This window comes from Phodopus roborovskii, unplaced genomic scaffold, assembly GCF_943737965.1.
Source record: "Phodopus roborovskii unplaced genomic scaffold, PHOROB, whole genome shotgun sequence".
Classification (NCBI taxonomy): domain Eukaryota; kingdom Metazoa; phylum Chordata; class Mammalia; order Rodentia; family Cricetidae; genus Phodopus; species Phodopus roborovskii.
In genome coordinates this window covers 20,193,887-20,209,130 of record NW_026125391.1, presented here as the reverse complement: position 1 = coordinate 20,209,130, position 15,244 = coordinate 20,193,887, and the positions used below count along the sequence as shown (strand labels likewise).

Genomic DNA, 15,244 nt, shown 5'->3' with positions numbered 1-15,244 from the left:
AATTAGTATAAAATCTTACAGTTCTCCTACTGAGTACACACATGCATATGCATGCATACAACCATGCTCATAGCAACATTATGCCTGCTAGCTAAAACACAGAAGCAGCAGTGTTTGTTGCTGTCCGCATAGGCAAAATATGATATATTCGTGCAGCAATATTACTCCACCTTTAAAAGAAAAGTTCTCAGCCCCCAGTGATAGGGATTAAATGAATTCCAGGCCAGTGCTCTGCCACACAGCTGTATCCAACCAGCAAGGGACATATGCTACAACATGGTGGCGCCTTGAGAATGTTAAGCAGGGTAGTTAATTCATACACAAAGCAAGTAGAGTGGCCACTGGCAGCACATGACAGACTAGAGAATCAAAAGTTGCTGTTTAATGGGCTAGAGTTTTAGTTTTACAAGATAGGAGGAGTTCTGAGGTTAAGACAGTAACTTTATACTTAAAACATCTTAAAAGAGCAAATGCTTCAAACAAACAAAAAAAAAATCTTTCTGTACTGCTAACTTCTCCAAGACTGTCATTGGTGTTTGGTTGGTTGGTTGGTTGGTTGGTTGGTTGGTTGGTTGGTTGGTTGGTTGGTTGGTTTTTCGAGACAGGGTTTCTCTGTGTAGCTTTGGAACCTGTCCTGGAACTCACTCTGTAGACCAGGCTGGCCTCAAACTCACAGAGATCCACCTGCCTCTGCCTCCCAATTGCTGGGACTAAAGGTGTGCACCACCAATGCCCGGTTAAGGTTATCGTTGTTTTAATTCATGTTGTTAAGTTTTTGGCTTTTCTTCCTAGCTTTACCACCACCCATCTTTATTAATTAATTTTGCCCTGTTTAGGAAAAAAGCTTTGAAAATATCATTTGTTTAAAAATGAATGTAAGCATCTGTATGTATGTGTGTATGTTTGGGTTTTTGTTTGGTTAGTTTTTTGAGACACTGTAGCTCTGGCTGGGCTGAAACTCACCAAGATTAGCCTGCCTCTGCCTGGAAAGTGTGTTGTGGTTAAAAGCGTACATCACAATTACTGGCTTCATTGTTCCATTTTAATGTCGTAAATAATGATCTAGTGAAAATTCTCAGTGTGAGACTGTGTGAATGTGTGTGTGTGGCTGTGTGTGTGTGAGAGAGAGAGACTTGCGTGGCTATGTATGTGTATGAGTGTGTGTGTGTGTGTGTGTGTGTATGTGTGTGTGTGAGAGAGAGAGACTTGCGTGGCTATGTATGTGTATGACTGTCTCTGTGTGTGTGTGTGTGTGTGTGTGTCTGTGTCTGTGTCTGTATATGGGTGAGACCGTGTCTGTGTGTTTTGTAATCCTGGCCTTAGGTTTGCTGTCTAGAGTAAGGTGAATTCCCTGTAGCTCCTGCAGTGTCTGCAGGTCTCAGTGAGGCTGTTGTGCAATGAGTCCCACCTCTGACCAACAGTGCATGGGGGCCTGCACCCCCTGCTCCAACAGTTAAAGATTTTTAAAAACTTATTTCTGGAATACCTACTTTGTGCCAAGCTTTGGATGAAGAAGTTGGTATATACGATTCCATAAGTTCATCTCAAACTCTCTTGGTGCTAGAAAATCAACTTTTCTTGGAGACAAGCCCTGTGTGTGACACCAGTTATGTTGGCCTAAGTTCAAAGATAAGTAAAACAAGGATAGATATGTTTCGCTTTTACTTTTACTGTTATAACATGGTGGCTGACAAGCTTTAACTTTTTTTTTTTTTTTTTTTTTTTTTTTTTCTGCTTAATAAGGAGCCTTTCCTGGGCTGTCCAAGATACCACTGGGACCTGGGCATTTTAAACACTCTTTGCCAGAGGCACCAGGTACCAAAATAACAACTTGTTCAGATCCTGTTGGCAATCTATATGCTTTGTTCCCCTCTATGTGTGCTTGCTGGCAGGCTCCCTCCCTTCCTTTTTCCCTTTCCCCCTCCCTCCTTCCTCTTGTGGGGGGGGTGATTGTTTTAATTTTGCTTTGAGACAGTCTTGCTCTTTGGTCTAGGCTGTCCTCAGACTCACATCCACTTTCTAGCTGCGGTTGTGCCACTGCTAGGATATAGGATGACAGTGGTACCCTACCACTCTGGCTCTGGTCATCTCTTAATAGAGCATGGTTTGCATTTGTCATGGATGTCTTTGGCAGGCTGCTTCTCCCATTAGATCCCAGCAGGAGTCTGTGACTCCTGGTCTTGACCCTTACCAAATACCAGTTAGGCTGGTAGTAAGTTTCCATCTCAAACAATAGTTCCTAATGCTCAATTTAGAATGCTAGAGTCACGAGTCACCTGGAAAGGTTTTAAAGCCTACCACTGACGATGCCTACCCTTTAGAGACTGATTTGGATATTCCATGTCTTTGCCCCTCCCAAGTCCGTTTAAACCTGATCCCCTTCTCTGGTTGTCCTAGAAGCTTGTGTCACATTTTCATCTTTTAAGCTGTGGCTGAAGTCAAACAGACTGTACTTGGATCATTTCATTTGGTGGCCTTCCCAGGGCTTGACATATGCCAGACTGTATTAAACACTGCAACTATTTCTTAAAACCATAGTTACAGTGTAAGGAGGTCAACAAAAGTCTTTACAGGCAGACTCTGGGGCTTGGAATTTCAGTTGCAGAAAATCCCATGAAGTTTGTGCAGCTTCATGCCCCTGCAGCTTGCCCGTGGAGAACTGCAGCCCACAAGGTCAGGGGATTCCATCCATTCACACAGCTGACCCATTGGTAACTAGTAGTGTTTGTTGAGGGCTCGGCATCCAAGTCCTTGTCAGGCTTTTTCCCAGGCCGTACTGCCTCCATCTGTCCAGACACTGTTTGTTATGGTGGGGACTTGGGCACATAAGCATTGTCTAGAATAAGCTTCTCAGAAAGAAGGTGTGCACAGAAATCACTTGTTAGAATGAAGATTCCCATTCACTGGCTGGAGGTGGGACCTGGGAGCCTGAACACTTGGCCATGTCCAGGTGAGACCACCATTGGCCCTGGGACGTAATTCACACTTAAGTAGTAAAGACTAAGATGCCAGCCACTGTAATTATATAATTCCCAGTTTAAAATATTCTTGCCCTCATGGCCTCATTCTCAAGGGCTGGGTAGAATCTTGGAGTTGCAGGAGCTGACCCAAGACTACCAAAGGCATCAGGCCTGTCTTCTCTCTCAACTTCAGGGGCTGTGTGGCTCCATGACATGATGAGGAGGTGATACTCATCAATCCAGGCAGCCATCCCTGTGGTCTCAGTGCCTGGGGAAGGACCAGTGCTTTGCTGGCATGCAGTTGAATGTTTATGGTTTTGAAAAATGACAGCCTGATAGTCTGGTGAGGAAAACAGGCTCTTGGAGTACAAAACTAGGTCTCAGGGTTATTAAGAAAGCAGCCTTGGGAGTGAGTTGTTGAGTAAAACAGTGTTTCTGAGGGGACTGGGGACAGGAGAGCCTGTTTGCTGGAGAGCTACTCCAGGGACCTACTCCAGTAGTTGGTACCACAAGCCAACTTGTAGTCTCTGAACTACAGAACATTGATCCACTTCTGCTTCCCTGGAGTGCTCCTCCCATGCTGTGTGCTCTTCTTAACTGGTCCCCACTAAGTTGAGCACTGGGCCCCTTGAGGACTTATGAGTTTTGGCATGTAAGTAAAATGTGCTATCGAGACAAGGCTGGGGCTTGTGCATGTGTGGTGTTCCCAGTTCTCCCCCAGGGGTCTGTGGCCAGCTGCAGAATTCTGCTCCAGAATTCCATTTTGCTTTACAACAGCTGAAGACAGCATTTCTTTTTTAACCACATTTGTTCACATGAGAGACCACACTTCCAGGGCAGAAGTACTAGGGCTGGAGTCGGGCCCTGCTTTTGCATTCTCCCCTGCCCTCCCTCAGTCTCAGGACCACTGCCCGCTGCAGTGACCTGAGAAGCAGTGTGGCATCAGCCCTCAGCCATGCTGCAGCTTGCTTCCCCCCCCCACCTCCCCGCCATGCCACCGGCAGGAGTCCAGCCTAGAGGGCTTGTTGTATCCCAATGATCATGGGGCATGGCAAGGCTATCATTTGTGGTCCCTGCCAAGACTTGAAGGGACACAAGTCTCAACAAGGCTGGTTAGTCACATAGCAAGTGTGCAGGCACAGCCAGCAGTGTCTCTGCTTTTGTGTGTGTGGTAGGGGCCATGTCTTTTCTGCCTTGTGTCCTTCCTTTCCTTTCCTTCTTCCCTTCCTCTCTGTTTTCCTCTCTCCTCTCCCTTCTTTTGTCTAAGTCCTTCCTTTCTGCATTTGAGGGGCAGAGAGGAGAGAATGAAGGAGACTGTGACCACTGCTTTCCTATAAACTCTGAAATTTCTAATGATAGGCTCTCTCCCTACAAAATCTCAGAGTTGATAGGAAAGCAGTGTAGGGAGAGAGCCTGTCGTTAGGAGCTTTCTTACTCCTTCAGCCTGGTGAAAGGAATGGAGTCGTGTGTTTTAGATCCAAACTTCTTCCCTTTCAGACATCAATGTCTTAAGGCCCTGATACCTTGAGATGTGATCCTGTTTGTGTTTCCCAACATGACAGAAGCATGAAGTTACAGTTCAGCCCAGACCTGTGGAATAAGGTGCAAAACATCTCCTTCATTAAATACTTATTTTGCAAATGCAAGAAGGAACAAGCTGTTTGAGAGGTGAAGTTTGAAGGGTTTTGCTGAAAGCTAGCCTTCTGCAAGCAAGTCAGGGTAAAAGCAGCCATACGTGATTAGTGTGTTCACCTGAGCCTTGAAGCGCATCACCCAGGGTCAGAGCCTCTTCATGTGGCAGGGGAATCGCAGCATAGTAGTCCTTTTACACATTTGTGCACTAGGCATCCACTCCACAACTGCTGGTGCCTCTTGCTTTTTAAATACAGGAATCAGCAACCCCAACCTGGAGTTAGTATTAGTTGGCTCGAAGGCTCAGAAGTAACTATCTTCCTCCACTTGTAGCTCTTGGCCCTGAGGGAGTGGAAGGTGTAGACAGTACTGTCATGGTCTAACTTGCCTTTTCACTATGTACAGTGGGATATCTTCCCCCCCCCCCCTTTAGCCTGTAACATGTCCTGCCTTTTGGATAAACCCCCACCTCGTTGAGCCATTTCTAGTGAATTAAAGCTAGTTCCAATTACAGGCAGTATAGAACAATGTAGCAGCATGCTAGAGAATATAAAATGAACACTATTACTAGGGCACAGTAGTGTGGCCTTGTAATTCCAGCCTTCAGGAGACTGGGGCAGGAGGATTGCTGCAGGTTCAAGGTTAGCCTAGGCTGCATAGTGAGACTCTATCTCAAAAGCCAAAGTATAAACATAAGGTAGAAGACGTTGTCCCTGTATCAAAAACCATATAGGGATGTTAGAGAGATGGCTCACTGAGTTTAGGCCCACTTGCTATTCTTGCAGAGGACCTGGATTTTGTTTCTAGTGCCTACCTGGCAGCTAACAGCTATCTGTAACACCAGTCACAAGGGATCTGATGCCCTCTTTTGACCTCTTTAGGCACCAGGCACACTTACTTGTTGCAGACACATATATAGGCAGAGGACCTGGACACATAAAATGGGAAAAAAAAAAAAAAAAAAAACTCTAAAAAAAGAAGAAGGCTGACCAAGACAAGAACAGATTAAACATAAGCAAGTAGGAATTTACTAAGGGCTGAAATGAATCACAATAGAGCTGAGACAGGAGAAATGTTAGCTTGTGGGGATACAGGGGTCAAGAAAGCATTCAAGGAGGAAAGAGACTTCTGAACAGGCTGGGTGACTTTTAATTGTTGGATACCTAATTGTCTTTGATTGGAGAATGCAAGGGGTTGTATGGATACAGAGTAGCCTTTATCAAGTAAATTAAGAACGCCTGCTGCCCATGTACCAAGGGGTCTCAGTACAGAGCTCAGCACTGTGGTGAGCACTTGAGGCAGATGGGGTAAAGCCTCAGTAGGCCTCAGTGATTGTGGTCTAGTTCTAACACAGTCCCGTGTCCATATGAAACAACCAATAGTGGACCTCAAATAGCAATGGAGACAGTAAATACTAAAGTCCAGAAGAAAAGGTGGGTTTGTACAGTTAGGGAAGGCTCTCTAGGAGAGGCAGATGTCTGAGAGTAGTGTTAGAGCAGGTGTGTGATTTGCAAACAGCAGAGGTAATAGGAAAAGAACGTGCCAAGACACTGCCCCTGCAGCAGCATGTCTCATGAGTAGCAGGAGACAGAACCAAAGGCGGAGCTGTGCAAGGCTGGACAAGAACAGGCGCGGTAGTCCTTAAGGGTGACCAAAGGAATTTGCACTTTAAGATACAGCCGCTGGTCCCAGGCAGACACTGGTGATAGGCCTCACTTGAAATCCAAAACACCACAAGCTCCCCAGCAGCAATCTGCCAGTCACCTGGGTCACTAGAAATGGGAATGGCGTGGCTTTTATCTTCATGCTTTTGTTAAGAGGGCCAGGAAATCATGGAGTTTATACTAGGAAAGGGAATGTAGACTGTCTCATCTGGTGAGATTCCTCCCTCAAAAAGAAGCCTTTGTAGAAACTCAAAGATGCTGAAGCTAGCTTAGTAGAGATGGTAAACATAACTCAGGCTGGGGTGGGGCCAGGAGACCACCTGCATGGCTTCCCTCCCATTGGAAGCCTAGAAGGGACTATGAGATACCCCAACTCCCTGTTGCAAAACAGTGATCTAATCAAAAGAGAACTCCAGAGGAGGTAACGAGAAGGTGGGCAGCCTTCCTAACAGACATGTGTGGGCCCCAGAATATGGCTCCGGTTAGGGGTGAATGTAACAAGTTCTGTTTTCTTCCTGCCCTGGCTGCTGCCGCTGCCTGATCATCCTTGCAGAAGCTGTCTTCCCTATGTAAGACTCAACCCTTAGACTTCGCCTTCTGAGAAGGTCCCCTGCCGCAGGCTGCTGCTTCTTCTCTACCAAGCAGAGTATAAATTCTGCTGTGTAAGGAAGTTAATTCTCCTGGTCACCCAACTGTTCTAGAGCACTGACCTTTTAGAGGTAGTACCCCTAGAGTCCGTCAGCTCTGACCACAGGCTTCATGGCCCCTCCCTGCCCCAGTATTGAGCTGATGAAACCTTGGTACATTTGCCCTCTTACAGGAAGGCTTGTAGGGAAGGGGCTGGTCTCTGTGTGCTGACTGAGGGAGCAGCCTGGAAGAGGCCTTCCACAGCCTCACTGCCTGTTGTGCCCAGGCCTGATTACAATGGTCTGCAAGTCTCTGGAAACACCTTCCCGCGCAGGCTCGGAGACCTAGTCCTATCTGAGCCTAAAGAGCCCTTACCTGCCCACAGCCCTGTGTTCTGGGGAGGGCCTGCTTCTTAAGGCACTAGTTTATCAGGAAGACTTGGTGGGGAGGGGGCTGCCATACGTCCCTGAGACCCACAGGTGTGGCCTATACCATCCAGAGGCTCCATTTCTGTCTTCAAAGTTGGATGCTTGAAAGATGGAATATAAACCTGAGGCCTTGAGAGGCAGAGACAGACAGATGTCTGTGGATTTGAGGCCAGGTTGATCTGTACAGCAATTTCCAGGCCAGCCAGAACTACACAGTGAGACTCTGTCTCCAAAACAGGAAGGAAGGAAGGAAGGAAGGAAGGAAGGAAGGAAGGAAGGAAAGAAGGAAGGAAGAAAGGAAGGAAGGAAGGAAAAAGGAAGTTGGGGTAGAAAATGGAGGAGGCTGGATAAGATCTGGTAGTCATGGCCGCAGCATGAGAGAGCCAGGCATGTGAAGGAGATGCCTATGATCAGGTAGCTTGGGCTGTGTTGGCGTTGTCAGCCATGCTGGGAAGAAACCCACACCAGCGTGTGTGGGTACATACCAGCATGCTCTTTATATGCTTGGCACATTATCTCTTCAGGAGTTGTTTGGGATACATAAATACAATGTGTTTGTCTGGAAAACCTTGGCTTTTCTCAGCCTTGCCCTGTTCTCGGGGAGGTCACTTAAGCTCAATGAACGGTGTTGTTGATTCTGAAAAATGGAAAAATAATGTCTGTGTTTCTTAGTAAGGAGACTAAATTAGATAAGAATATTTTTAAAGGTAACCCTTTTATAAAATATAGTATATTGTTATTCTGTTGCTTGTATTGCTGGAACTGAGGTCCACGCATATGCCTTGCCAAGTTCATAGTTTGTCAGGCATGCTCAGAGAAATTCTCCCCTTACTATGTCCAGACTTGCTCTCAGCATCCAGGAGTTCCCATTCTCCCTGCTTATTTATCCTTGTCATGCTCCTGAAAATTAGTTGGAAGAATAAAAGAGAATCTGTTAGCATTCCATAACACAATCAATGCTACATAGCCTCCAAGCCCAAACGACAAAAAAGGTTTTCTTAGATACTACTTTTCTCCCATAATTCCCAGCTCATAGCTTATTAAGTTATTAACCAGCCATTTCTCTGGCAGCATATTAAACTTTACTTTTAAACAAGTCACAGAGGGAAGGAAACATGCATGTCTCATAAAAAGGAACAAAATGCACACTCTGAAACACTTTCCCAGGCTTTGAACTAATCCCAAACCCCACACAAGGTCTCTTTTTTCATCGCTGTCTGCACACAGCTTGAATAGTAGTGCATTAATAAGAAAAAGATGCCTAACAGAAAGATCTGGGAGTGCAGGGGTCCCTGAGGGCCCGCCAAAAGGCCAGGTGAGCCTTCACTTGGGCAGCAGGGGAAGGAAGTCATGGTCTAAGGTTGCAGGGTTTCCCTGCAATGGTGGTAGAGGGGAAGCAGAGCGGCCCTGGGAGGGGACCCCAGTGTTTTCCAGAGACTGCATGGTCTCCCTCCCCAGGATCCTGGTGAAGGCCTCATGGACCCCCTCTCTCAGGAGCAAAGCTTCTTCCCCAGAAGGAGCCCATAGAGAGGTAGCACATGGAGGGGGAACACATGGCTGAGAACTTTGTTCCTTTTCCAGACGTGTCCAACTTATAGGCCTACTGCAAATTCCCTGGAAGCTGGTCCACACCAGAGCAGGGTGCTGGGAGGAGCCTTCACTTTCAGAGCCCAAGAGTTTCTTGGGGGGGGGGGGAGCACTGGTTTTAGTCTGCCATAGTCTCTCAGCCCATTAGCACCCCCCCCCCCATGAAGGCAAGGTAATCTCAAGGAGTCTGCCAACCCCTGTGTTGCTGCCAGCTGGCCAGCCTGCAGATCTGGATCCTAGCTGGTATGATGGAGGGAAATAGCTTGTTTAAAATTACATATTCTGCAATTCATGACCATTTGGCATCATTGCTTAAACAAATCTCCATTTGTTTCTCCAAGAATGCCATATGCTGATTAGTTGGCCAGGCTGTGGTAAAAATGGAAATCAGAATGGGAAAGGGAGCTCCTCTTTATTTAATTTACACTTCCACATTTCCATGGCTTAATGTGGCCTGCATCAAAGGAAGACCTCCTAAGTCCTAGCCACAGGGGCTCTGTAGACAAAAGCTAGCTCTGTGGACAGCCTCCGAGCAACTGTGCTGAGCTGCTGGGATTGCAAATGCAAGGACTAGGACTGTGTCACTAGAATGCCCTGATCAAGCCAGCCCCCCAGCTCCTCAGAGGCTGTTCAGGAACTGACCTAGAGGACAGGCTTGGAGGAGCATTTCAAATCAATGACCCAATACAGCAGGCAAGGGCAGAGAGCCCAGTCAGAACAGTGTGCAGACGTTGATGGTGTCTTCTCTACCATTCTCTGGACCCCTCTCCTTTCTCTGACACCTGCCCTGTTCACCTTGCCTCTTCTTCCCTGATCTGGTAGCCCTTGTCCCTCTTCCCTGGCCACCCGTTGCCCCTGTGTGGGCCAGTGCCACCTCTGCTCACTGCTGGCTTCAGTTAGAAGCTTTTTCTCCTCCTTGTGGCCTTTGGAGCCACAATGAAGAACCCAGACACAGATGAGCCCTAGCTGAGACTAAAGATCCTGGCATTGGGACCTGTCAACTGGGTCCGTTTGACAACTGGTGACTCCTCCTATTTTCTTTAACAAGCCCAAGTCCTCCTTGCCCCAGCCCCTCCTTCATGGCATTCCTTTGCATTGCTTTCTGTTTTGCTCCTCCCCTCTCCCTCTGCAGGCTGCCCCTGTAGTGCTCAAGAGAGGTTAGCCTTGATCCACCCAGGGTTTGGGGAGTAGGTCTTTGAGAACTGAAGTGACCAGACCCAGACTCTGTGAAGTCCAGACCAGATTTCCTGACTTAGAAACCTTAATACCGCCAGGAGCACGAAGCAGGACAGTTGTTCCAACCCTCTGAACACAACTGTGGGTCCTTCGGGAAGAGTTTGCTGTATATATCCAAAGTGGATTGTCTCTTTGAGGGAACCTTCTGAGTTCACAGCCCTCTGGTATGGTTTGAGCTGGGGGAACCCTCAGGATCTTGAGCCCTTTAGGGCTTCGGAGCTCTTGCTCTGGGACCCCTGTTCATCCATCATGAGCCACTTTCTTCTGCCCCCCCCCCAAACACTAAGTTCTTTAAAGCAGATACCCAAGTCGTTGCCATGATCCACTGCCCAGACACCTCACCAGGCAGACAGGTCTATCTCCTTTAGTGGCGTTATCACACTCTAGTATGAAGAGTTATGTTTCTTCCACTAAACCAGTAGATTTCAAATGCTTTAAATAGCCAAAAACACAACACCAAAAGCAAACAAACAAAAAGTCTATGTGTGGACAATGGATATATGTGCATCTATGTACATGTGTACACACAGATAGACACACTTTTTACATGTGGCCAGTGGATGCATATGCATCTGTGTACATGTACACGCTCACATACACTAGATACACACTGACTTGTGAAATCTAAGTTGGTTTGAAATTATGACTAATAGTTAATTAAGATGTGAATAATTTGTGCCTCCACCTCAAAAACCTGCAACTGATTCTGGGAGGCAGAAGCAGGAGGGCAGTAGCCAGTTCAAGCCAGGCAGAGTTATATACCAAGACCCTATCTCAAAAATACACTCAGGGGTGGGGAATGGAATTGAGTTTCCTTAAAACTTAGCAGATTCGATTTCAGGAATGTTAGCTTTCAACATATCCATAATCTTTCTGATGCCATCCTTTCAGTGCAATGGAAGGTGTATGTTTGAACATTAGGAAAAATTCAGTAATTTACTTAAAATTGTTGTATTTCATTAATTGTATCTCACTTAAAGATACATAAGATTAGTTGGGAGTTGTGGCACACACTTTTAGTCCCAGCACTTGGAGACAGAGGCAGGTGGATCTCTGTAAGTTTGAGGCCTGCCTTGTCTGCAGAGCGAGTTCCAAGACAGCCAGGACTACACAGAGAAACCATGTCTCAGAAGAAGGAAAGAAAAGATATGTAAGATTAATCATTCTGGGCAGGAACCTTATGGAGACCCTGTGAGGTGCTGAAACCACTGTGATGCCCTTGGAGTTTGTTTTCCTCTTCCTCTCCTTGCATCTTTCCTATCTCCACCCTGTCTCTTTCACTGGCCACAGTCCACTCGTTTACTTCGTAACTGATGAAGTGGACTGTACATACTCTGCAATTTGAAAACCCCTATTCAGGACTCTAAGTTCCTTGAGGGCAGTGTCTGTGTCATCTTCATCTTTCCAGACCCTGGCACTATTCCTGGCTCCATGTAACTTCTGAATAAATGTTTTCTGAATGAATAGGCCTCAGTTAAAACGGATCAGCAGCCTCTGGGATTCCGGAAGGGCCAAGAGAGGTAAATAATTTATCACAGGCTTCCCAAGAGCTCCTGCCATCCTTTAGACACTAGAGCTATTGTGGACATGTCCTGCCTTCTCTTCCCAACCGCCAGTTTCCAGGACAGAGGGCAGAAGGTTTAATGGAGTTCAGAAACTTCCCAAGGCAAAGACATACTCTTCAGGTTCTCGGGTGGGTGTTTGTCAGGAGACAAATGATTTTTTTTTTTTTTTTAAAGAGTACTGGAAGAAAAACAAGGTTTTCAAAAGAACCCTTCATTGCATTTAGTATATATAAACTTAGTCCTCGAGCTTGACTCCTTCTGCTTCTAATACTACAGCTCTGCTGGTTTTTGAGCCCATTTTTTAGACTGCCTGGCCAGTCTGACTTTTTTCAAACACTATAAATCTTCATTAGACTATGCCCATGCCAGAATTTTTCCATTTGGAGGTAAAAAAGAAAAATCCCCAAGCCCCCCAAAACCCTGTGGCTTGTTTCCTGTCCAGCTGGCTTTTGTCTCTTGGGGCTTTATTCCCATCATCAAAGAGGCTTGACAGACCAAGAACAAACCTCTAGCTCACCCTGGATTCACATGTGTTGTCTCCAGGTCAGAGCAAGTGAGAAAGAAAGAGAAAAAAGGGATTTTTTCTGACTGAGAAGGTTGACAGAGAAAGCCCAACTTTCACTCTACATGGGCCTGTCTTGGCGGGCGGAGCCCTCAATGGTGGGCTGCAGGCCAGACTCACTCACTGTCTGACTTCCTCAGAGCCAGCATGGACTCTGTCCTGACCCTGAGTCTCTCTGTTCCTGGATTCTAAAGTGGCAGCATGTGAAAGAGCCTTCATAATTTTGATTGCAAAAAGCTGGCCACAGATCCTCACAGTCCTGGAGTAGCTAGGACACTCTATCTCTGCAGGAAGCCAGCACAGTAGGCAGCTTGTGTCTGCCTAGGGAACATGCAGGGGGTTCTGTTTGTTTAGGAATGTTTAAAAGGATGTTACAACATGCAGCACTGGGAAGCTCAGGTAGAAGGAGCACTGCAAGTTCTAGGCCAGCCTGGGCTGCATAGCATGTTCCAAGGCCAGAAGGGGAGGAAGAGGAGGAGGAAGTGTTACAGTGGCACAGGTCTATGATCTCAACATTTGAGAGGTGGAAACAGGAGGATCAGAGTTCAAGGTCATCCCTCTGGTACATAGGAAGTTCAAGACCAGCCTGGACTATATGAAACCCCATCAATAATGATGGTGATGATGACAAAAAGGCATAACTTAGCTAAAACTTTCATTGTAAGAGCCTATTACTCACTGAGTTTGAGCAAAGCAGTTTACCACATTTGTCTTTATGGTTGTGTCCAGAAAACACTGGCAAGAGGCAAGAGGGTGTGACTATGCAACACCATAGCTGGCAGTAACCCAGGACATTACGGAGCACCCATTGGAAGAACCTCAACTGCCCATGGGAAGCCACTCCCCTGCTTTCCCTGCACGTGCCAGGTTCTTTGTAATCCAAGCAAATCCCTTTGACATTTGTAGTCATGTCTCAGAATACCTTCCTGTCAACTTTGTCCGTCTGAATTCTTCCCATGATACCCTGCCCAAATGCGTCTATGATGACTAAGATGGCAGCTCAGTGGTGGCACACTTGACTCTCGTGCTTGAGGTCCTAAGTTCAATCCCCAGTACTGCCCAAAAAGAGGAGATGGAATAAAACAACACCAGTGGGCTGACGTTCTTACAAGCCCTTGCCATTTCTGCAGTGCACTCTAGTATGTCTCTCCTCTTCCTTCCTTGGGTCTTATTCCAGGGTCTCTTTGTTGTCCCTGCAGAGGCTACTGCCATCCTTCTTGTCTCTTGTGCTCAGCCCTAAGGGCAAAGTTACTGGGGCCGTTTCCTCATCCCTGTGCTAGACATCTGGTTCATTGATTTCTTTTTTCTGTCCCAGAGCTGCCCTCCTGAGAGTAGTCTTCTGACTTTCTTCCCTGAACAGTCTTTTGACAGGTTAGACCCTGGCTGTTAAACACAATTGTGGAGGGAAAAATAGAACAAAGAATTCTGGTTGAGGAAAACAAAGGCAAACGATGGGCAGGGTTGGGGGGAAAAAAACGAAGGGCTGGGGTGGAAGTTCAGTAGTCGGCAGAGTGCTTGCCTCACAGACGTGAGGGTCTGCCTTCAGACCCCAGAACTCGAGTACAGTCCAGGCATGGCAGTGCATGCCTATAATCTCAGTGCTGTGGAAAAAGAGACGGGAGGATCCCCCCAGCTTGCTGGTCAGCTGATCTTGCCCGGGTTTGGGGAGTATCTAGTCTCAAAACACGGTGGAGAGCCCAGAGGGGGGGCACAAGCCTGGTGACTAGAATCCAGTCCCCAGAGCCCACAGAGGGAAAAGGAGAGAATCAGCACTAGAGTTATCCTCTAACCTCCAAGTGTACAACACACACACACACACACACACACACACATTAAATTTAAAAAAAAAAAAAATTAAATGATCCTAAGGGGTCAGTAGAGATGGCTGGCTGAGTGGGTAAAGGCAGTTGCTGCCAAGTCCGATGGCCTGAGTTTGATGTCTCAAACCCACATGGAAGGAGAGAGTTAGCTCTGATCTCTCCCACACCCCACACAATACTTAACAGATTGAAAATGGAAGTATAGGAGTGGTTCAGAAAGACATCGGCCTCTGGCCTCCTCATGCCACACATGTGTATTACAGGTGTAGAGTTCCACACAAGGTGATGGGGCTCTTTTCATGTTAGCACATGCCAGTTTTAGGAGGTGGCCAGTTCAGGATGAAGGTGGAAACAAACTATAGGGAATTGGTTAACCGTACAAGTACAAAAGATGTCTGTACCTACCACACCCTGCATGCCATTTCCAGTTCATTCTGACCCCTTGACATTCCAGTGACTCACAGGGAGACAGTGTGACCAGTGCCGTGTCACCATCCCTGAGATAACCAGTGACAAAGCCAGCTTTCAGACCCCACTGTGCCTACTGATTTTACCACATGTGCCAAACACTTGCCTATCCATGGTCAGTCTGAACCAGGATTCAGAGCCAGGGCTCCTCAAGCACTGTCCTCAGAAGGGAGTCTGAGTTTTCTCCTGCTCTTCCTGCCATATGGGTCCCAGGTTAAAGTGAGCCAGTCACTGAAAGAAGAAAGTAAACGTTGTGTGTCAGGAGGACACCAGCCCCAGTATGTGCTAATCTGTGTGTTGTTCAATAGCTGTTATTTTTCATATGTGAGTTCGGTTCACTTCACCTAAAAGTTAAATCCCTGAATTTTATATAACCAGTGACCCCCCTTTTCTCTAGGTAAAAGGAGAATACCTCCTCTCTGTTTTCAACTCAGCAGGATAGAAGTTGAAATCTTAGTTTACCTGGAGCTTTGGTGCCTGTCCTGGAACTCACTCTATAGACCAGGCTGGCCTTGAACTCACAAAGATCTGCCTGCCTCTGCCTTCCAAGTGCTGGGATCAAAAGCATGCCCCACCAACGCCGGGCTCCCTTGGGTCTTATGTTTGAATGATTACTCATCAGGGAGTGGCACTGCTTGAGAAGGATTAGCACTCTGGCCTTGGAGTAGAAGGCCATAAGGGCCCAGTGTCTGTCT

The 15,244-nt window shown here is 46.8% G+C and overlaps 1 protein-coding gene across 1 annotated transcript in view; it reads left to right on the top strand.

Moving 5' to 3' along the window:
• Thada (THADA armadillo repeat containing) overlaps window positions 1–15,244 on the top strand; it is a 275,181-nt gene that overhangs the window by 190,566 nt on the left and 69,371 nt on the right. The gene's annotated exons all lie outside the window — the stretch shown is intronic.